Below are 8182 nucleotides of genomic sequence, written 5' to 3'. Positions count from 1 at the left end.
ACCACTTGGATTTCTCACAGATGGACTGAGTACTCACTCTAGTAAAGTAGTATTTGATGTATTTAGTAATCTTCTCTAACTGATCACAACCAAAACAAGGCATTAGCTTAGGTTACATTGGTTTATACTGTGGACTAATGTATACATACATGCACACATACTTTTATCCTCTCATAATTTCATTTTCAAAAGCCATTTTGTTCATCTTCATAAGAAAATGAAATACTGCCAAGCAAAGCTTCCATGAGTTACTGGCAGCAGTCCTTGGTTCGATGAAATCTTGCCATCTCCTCTTTCTCCACCAGAATATTCCTCATTGCCTTGTTTCATTTGCTGATATAAAGTAAATATTATCAGGCCCAAAAAGCATTCAGGAAACCATTCTGTATGTGAGGATGTGAGGATGTCCAAGTGCTGGCCAGTCACTGTAGTCAGTATCTATAAGCTCATAGACTTGTCCCCTATCAGTCACATGAAAACGTGAGTGTGGCCATTCATATATACGCGGGAAAATCTGGGAGGGGAAAAGGGTGGAGTCTGAGCCTAAGTCCATGAAACAGTTGTCAGTTCCAAAGGGCTGAGTATAATATTGTGCTTCTGATCATTCCCAATGTGTTTTCCAAGGAACAGATTCATCTGCTTCTGGGTTTACTGGATATACAATCAAAGTTCTCTCTTACCCTCATAAAAGACTCAAACACCTCATGAAGGGCATTTTTATATACTAAAGTCTCATGAACTGCTCACTGGTCCTCCCAGGAGTCAGGCATTGTTCCTGTCCATCGGTACAGAATTGTGACATCATTAGGAATAGTTGTTGTGAGGTCCTAGCACACAAACCTGACACAAAAAGGGAAGGGCTTTCCACTGGGGTCCATGATGTACATGAATGACAACAAAGTGTACAGTGGATCTCTCTGCAAGGGCCTGGCTAGGAAAGCTGCCTGGTATTTTCTTTCAGAATATGCATTTAGGTGTTTGCTAAGACTATATACGAAATGTTGAAAATTAGTCTACAAATGCTTTGCAGCTATCTGTTCCAGGGGGATGAAGAATGGACCTGAATGGTGGTGTATTGTAAGTGGTTTCTTGATGATAAGATCTGCATAATGGGAATCCAAGATATTTCCCTCCAAAGCAGTGTTGAAGCAGACTCCAACCCCTTTCATGGTCGATGTACCACTGAGCCTTGTTAAATGGTATACCAAAAAGAAAGCTTTAGCTTTTTCCAACTTCATTTCCAGATTTTTCTCACTGTTCTTCAATGGTTCATAGGGTTCTAGGTGAGTGATGGGTATTCTGGCTGAGCACATCATTAATGCATAACAAATGTCAGGCAAACATAAAAGCTTCATGGGAACGTTTTGGAATTATCAGGCACACTGGCTTTGTATAGCTTCTCTTCGGTCTTCAGTTCATCCTGATGTTTTCTCAGCTTAAAGATCTTCACTTCCAAGTTGGCTTCTGTATTCTGCTATCCCTTGGTGCATGTCTTGTCACCTGGATGATTTCTGATCGTAAGCCTCCAGTCTTTCCAGCTGATATAAAACACCATGTTTCTGGGAAGCTGCCATCAGCATTCTGAATCCCAAAGATTTTTTTTGTTTGTTTTGAATATACCTAGATTACAGTGAATGTTCCCCAAATTCCTTGCTTCCAATGCCATATGCTATTACCACAGGTATTGCCAGTCATATCTTAGAAAGGAAAATCAACAAGGAGTCTCAAAGCTAACAAGACAGTTGGTAAGGGTCACAAGTAGGCTTTGAAGCTAGATCTTCACAACTTCACTCACCCAAGCCTTTTATCCCTTACATGCCACCTCTGATCTAGCAGCGCTGATATTATTTCCATGTGGGTCTGGTTTCTCAGCCCACCAGCTAAGTCCTACTCTCCTAGATTCTCAGAAACAAATGAACCAATATTCCTGCTAAGAGTACCTTCAAAACCATGAGTTTATTGTTATGAAGATTTTATAGAAATGGGAAAGCTGGTATATGAGTTGATATTCATTTATATGAACTGCTTTTTAAATAATTACATGCATGTACACACACATATATATATATACATATATGCATATGCATATACATATGTGTATATGTATATATGTATGTGTATATTTGTATGTGTGTGTATATTCAATGTCTGTCTCCATTGTAAATTGAGTAGGTTGAACTAGCTATCTCTAAGATGCCTTCCAGACCTAATATTTTGTGTTTCTGCATTTATTTTTCAAAATTGCCACTAACAAGTACAAAAATGTGAAAGGTTGAGTTCTGAGCCATAAAAATCTAAAGGGAGACATTCATCAAAATAGCTTCCATAGGTCTGCAATTTCCCCAAATGTTCTCCAGTTCTAAGGTACCTCTCTTGTTTCTCAATAATTCCTTAATGACAAATAGGGTCTTATGAAGTAGAGCCGGAAGGGACCACCTAGTCTATCCAACTCCTCACGTTCAACAACTTTTTGAGCATCACAGAGTTAGTAGCAGAGCCTGGAATGAAACCGATGCCCTCCAATTCCACTATACCACATTCTTGACAATGGAGTAGCCATCACATTCTCTACCAACTTTCTAGGGGAAGCCAGCTGTGGGTTTCATCTTGTCAACGACACAGGTCTTTCTGTTGTCTTTAGTTTTCTTTATAAGTCTCAGCACATTCTAGACCTTATTCTTCTTGACAAGCATCTTTGTAGGTTTGTGCCACTATAATTAATTTTTCCTCGGTTATGTGAGTTTGTTTTAACTTCTTGTACTGTTAAAATCTGAGCTCACAGTGGGGACAGCTAGGAGGCATAGTGAGTAAAGCACCAGCACTCAAGTCAGGAGGACGTGAGTACAAATTCGGCCTCAGACACTTGACACATGTATTACCTGTGTGATCTTGGGCAAGTCACTTAACCCCAATTGCCCTGTCAAAATCTGAGCTCATTGATGAGTATTCCCATACAATTACACTAGTCTCCTGGCTTTCCTGTCTTCCTTTAAGAAATAGCTCAAACCCCACATTCTGTAAGAGGCCTTTCCTACCCCTTTTAATGCTAATGACTTTAGTGACTTTTCTTTAAGGTTACTATAGTGACTTCCCTTTGAGTTTACTTTCAATATACCCAGTAGAATTTTTCTTATTTATATAGTTGTTTGCATGGTCTCTCCCGTATTAGAATGTGAACTCCTTGAGGGTAGGAGCTGCCCCCTACCTCCCACCTTAGGCACACAATGAGGACTCAATAAATGCTCCTTGACTTTAAACAGTTCCTAAATTTTCTCCTTTCATTGAAATGAATTCATTTCAACAAACATTTTAAAAGTACCTTTTGCCGGACCAAGCATTTAAGAAAGAAACACAGAAACAAAATAGCATCTGGCCTCAAATAGCTTACATTCTACTAGAATCAGAATCAATGATGTCCATTAGGATCACTTGTAAATTCATAATCAGAGCCTTTTATAGCTTCTAAGAACCTGTTTCAAATCTTGGTCTTTGAATTACTCTATTCTAAAGCCAAGGATACATTAGACCTTCTCCAGCATGCCCCTCATGTTTTATTCACAACTTCTACAATGACTTGGTTACTTCTTCCCAACCTTCCTGTTACTTTTACCATGTCAACCAATTTCTTATTACTGGTCAAAATTGTGTTCACAGAAACACTAAGAGCAACTAAGTCTTCTTAGTTAGTTAAGGTTTATGAAGCATGTCCCTTAAAACAATACTGCAAAGTAAGGATGGTAAATAGTATTACTGTTATTCAGTGATGTTTGACCCTTTATGACGCTATTTGGGGTTTTCTTGGCAAAAATACTGGAGTGGTTTGCTATTTCCTTTTCCAGTTCATTTTACAAATGGCGAAACTGAGGCAAACATGGTTAAGTGACTTGCCCAGGGTCACACAGATAGTAAGTGTCTGAAGTCAAACTTGAACTCAGGTGTTCCTGACTCCAGGCCTGGTGCTCTATCTACTGCATCACCAAGCTTGCTTGTAAGTATTATCACTACTATTTTATAGAAGAGGAAAATGAAACTCAGAGAGAGGTGAAGTTTCTTGCCTGTGGTCGCAGAGGGAGAGGTGTGTTAAATCTAGGGTTCAGTATTGGCTTTTTTGATTCCAAATCTTCTGTTTCTTTTCATGGAATGATGTTGCTTCTCACATGGAGAAGAAGACTTTCTTTCTGGTTTTCTATTTCAGTTTAATATGCATACCTACTCATGCTAAGTTATGGAAAAGCAAAGAATAAGTGATTTCCATAGCTTGGGGAATTCCCCTTGCCAATGCAATGCTTCTGTGATTTAACAGATAATCATAGGGAGTTGCCTGGGACACATTAAGGTCAGGTGACTTGCTTAAGCTTACACAGCTAGTATCAGAAGTGGGATATGAATGTAAGTCTTACTGACTCCAAGCCCAGCATTCTATTTACTAGGCGTCTCTCCCTCTATCTCTATGCCTGGAGATAATAATGTCAATATGAAAGAACCAGATGCAAAGTCCTATAATAATAATTTATGATGGGCAGAGACATAAATAGATACTCTATACAGCTATGGAGGAAAAATTGGCTGTGCATTCATGGACAGTCAGTTTGAACATTTTGACATAAATGCTTGACTGCTAACTTTGTATTTGGATATAACTGGAACATTAGGACCTACAGGTCTTGCTATTGAGAAATTTTAGTTACTGCCTGGGTAGCCATTGTCCTTTCTCTGGCATGTTCTAACCACTCACTCTCCCAGGTCTGCTTGCTGAGGAAGTACCTCAGTGAAGGCTTAAAGCACAACTGCTTTTTCTACCCTAGTCTGTCCACGTCAGGATAGGTATGTGTATGTGTATATATGTTTGTGTGTGTATATATACATATATATATATATATATGTGTGTGTGTGTGTGTGTGTGTGTGTGTGTGTGTGTGTGTATTTATATATGTATATATATATATTTATATATATATGTTTGTGTGTATATATGTGTATATATATATATATATTTATGTTTTGTACCTTGTGTTACTTACTATATTGCTGCAAGTATTTCTATATATACTGCAGGGAGTTCCTCAGGATAGTAAGCATCTCCTTCCCTGGCACTTTGGGAACCCTTTAACCTTAACCAAATCATGAATTCAAGAATATCCCCTTATTTATCCAGGAAGTAGAGTTCAGAAACTCTTCTCCCAGGCCACAGGAATGAAAGCATATTTGTCTACTATGTGCTTGTGTCCCAAGGCAGCCATTGGGTGCAGAAGACTGTGTGAATAAAAAGATTGCACCTGTCACCTGGAGACCCAGTTCTACTCTTACCTCTGCTCTGCTCCTGTCCTCTGAAAAAGTTAAAAAAAAGGTAAAAAGTACCTAACTGTATGATGTATCCCCTTTTATGTGTCCCACAAAAATAGTGGCTTCTAGACAGCTAGAAGTCATAGCAGATAGAACACTGGGCCCAGAATCAGGAAAACCTAATTTCAAATCTAGCCTCAGATACCTACTAGCTGTATGGACCTATTGGTCAAGTCATCTAATCTCTGTCTGCCTTGGTTTCCTAAGGCAATCATAATAGTACAAGGTTGTTATTGAGGAACAAATAAGGTAATATCTCTAAAGTACTTGGCACAGTGCCTGGCATATAGTAGGCACTTAATAAATGTATGTATGTTTGATTTTTTTCCTCCTCCCTCTTCCTCCAATACATAACAATTCCAATTTATCCCCGATTAATGAGATACAAAGACCTAAAGACTCACTAACCCCACAGTTCAGCAAGATCAGGGAAGTTTTCTTATAACCGTGCCCCTACCACATGTGTACTTTAAATAAAAGTCTTCTTTTATTAATACTTTCATGGGTTCATCAGAGTAAATACTCTGTAAATGTACAACTGTGTGTTGTGTCTATGGATATATAAAGGTGCCATTATTTTTAAAAATAGACATTTAATTACTTGAACACTTCACAGTTTGGTGATTTTATTGGTATAAAGACTCATTCCACTCCCATAAGTCATCCTCCCTTCAATCCCTCCTCCACCATGAAAAGAGTGGTTTAGTAAAAGGTTTTCATGAGTATTTGTGACAATATTTATGCCCTGGTCATCTACCATCTGGTGAAGGACCTCTCCAAACTTGGCTTCACGGGTCCTCAGATAATAGACTTCATTCACTTCATTTCTTGAAGTCTTTTGCAATCATATTGTGTCCATCTCTTCAAAATAACTTTCTATTTATTTTTAAAAAAATATTTAGTTTGTATATACTTGCCTTTTTAGTATTATCTACATTCCTAAGTTATTGAACTCTGAAATTATGCCCACCTGGCAAGTCCCTCAGTCTAACTCCAGCTGTTCTCTTCTCCCCTGTACCCTGAATAACAGGAATTCTCTCAAAAGAAATAGTAGGAAAGGGAGAAAGCTTGGGATGCTAGATTCCAGAGCTTTTATTCTTCTCTTTCTATCTCATGTTTTCCTATTACAGAGATCTTGCCCTCCAAGGAAGTAGCATTTCCCTGTCTTCTTGCCCAGACTACCAATTCCCTTGAAACTCAATTAGGAAGAAAAATTATAATTATTAGCAGTATTCTGCCAACCTCCTTTCTTCCTCAAAATTTAGACAGATAGATAGAATTCACTATTTTCATCTGCAGTCCTCAGCTAAATAATACATTCAGAACACATAACTGTGCCATATAATCGCGAGTTACTGTGGAATTTTCTGACCATCTGTAGCCAGAATGGCCTTTGTTTTCTTTGAATGACTCAGTTTACCTCATTGAGCTTCCCTGGACGCTGGGGCTTGCTCTTCCGGGGCAGGACCAGAACTTCCTGTGTGATGAGTCATGGGGCTGGCTGAGGGGAGGTGTTAGCTCCAGAACCTGGTCTACCCTAGGGGGAGGAGCCAACTCAGGAACCAATCGGCCCTGGTCATTCGGGCGGAGCTTGATGATGTCAAAAACCCTATAAGAGGGGAGAGGACAGCTTGAAGATTCTTCTTTTCCTTTTCCGGTTGGAGCCAGCGACAGTTACATCGTCAGTTACAGCGACCGTTACATCGTCAGTTACAGTTGCAGTTTCAGTTACAGACACAGACATAGCTGAGGCAGGAGCTGCCAGTAGCAGAGCTGATCTACGGGAGGAAGCTGAACAAAGACTTCAGTCCAGTGGGTAATCTTATTACCATAAAAGGGGGAAACATGATTTTGCTTTACGCAATCATGTTTCTCTGTAGCCTCCTGGTTACTCTTTCAAGGCGTACTTATTGGGCCTGGAAGCTTTCGATCAACATATCAAAATGGGGTTGCTGGTTCATGGGTTGGTTACTGTTGAGCCTAAATAAATGTTTTGATTCTTCTGCCTTCTACTTTGAGAGTTTCTTATATCCGGCGGTTCCGAACCTTTCAGACATGTTTATGATCCTCTTTGAGATTATAAACTCTGCCCTCCTGATACACCATCATATACGTACTATATGTCACTGGGTGATGCTGGTTGTGAGGCAGCATGTAGTAGTGTATGGGGTACTGGTCATAGAGTCAGGAGATCTGGACCCCTCTCTCAGCTCTGCTTCATACCAATTTTATGATTTTGAACAAATTACTACTCCCTTTCTAGGCCCAGTTTCCACATCCATAAGATGAAGGAGTTTGTGTGATTTTTAACAGATCTTTACAATTCTATCCTTCTATGACAATTTAGCTCATCAATAAATTGGCATAACACAACACTCTATATCTAAATATATATTTTTTGGGGGGAGGGAATCACTGAATCCATTTTCTCCTCATTCTGCTCATTTCATTCCCTTTGTAATGAATGTTCCCTGTTCGTGCCCGGTATTGAATGGATTTGTGGGACACAGGGAGAGCCTGCTGTGGGTTAAGCCAAGGCTTCCAATTCTGAAGTTCTGAAGATCATCTGTGGTTTTTATTTCTCATTTCCTTAGCAAACCAGTCTCTCTACATTTAGTTGAAACGTTCTAACGCACAAGTCCTGACACCTAAGGGTATGTTTTCAAAAAATGTGCACACCATATGCACACCTAACATAGTGCAGAGCACATGAACTGCTCGATGGGCTGCAGATCAGTGAGGGCCAACTCTTTTTTTTTTTCGTTTTTTATTCCCTAACATCTTGCATACAAATTACATCCCCAAACACTTCACAGAGTTCAATAATCCCCAAATGCCT

The 8182-nt window shown here is 39.4% G+C and overlaps 1 pseudogene; it reads right to left on the bottom strand.

Annotated features, from left to right (window-relative positions):
• Positions 1-632: 632 nt before the first annotated feature.
• On the bottom strand, positions 633-1574 carry LOC118832193 (annotated as a pseudogene).
• Positions 1575-8182: the final 6608 nt, after the last annotated feature.

The sequence above is a fragment of the Trichosurus vulpecula genome, chromosome 9 (genome assembly GCF_011100635.1).
Source record: "Trichosurus vulpecula isolate mTriVul1 chromosome 9, mTriVul1.pri, whole genome shotgun sequence".
NCBI lineage: Eukaryota > Metazoa > Chordata > Mammalia > Diprotodontia > Phalangeridae > Trichosurus > Trichosurus vulpecula.
The sequence above is the reverse complement of the archived record's forward strand: the minus strand, read 5'-3'. Positions and strand labels throughout refer to the sequence as shown.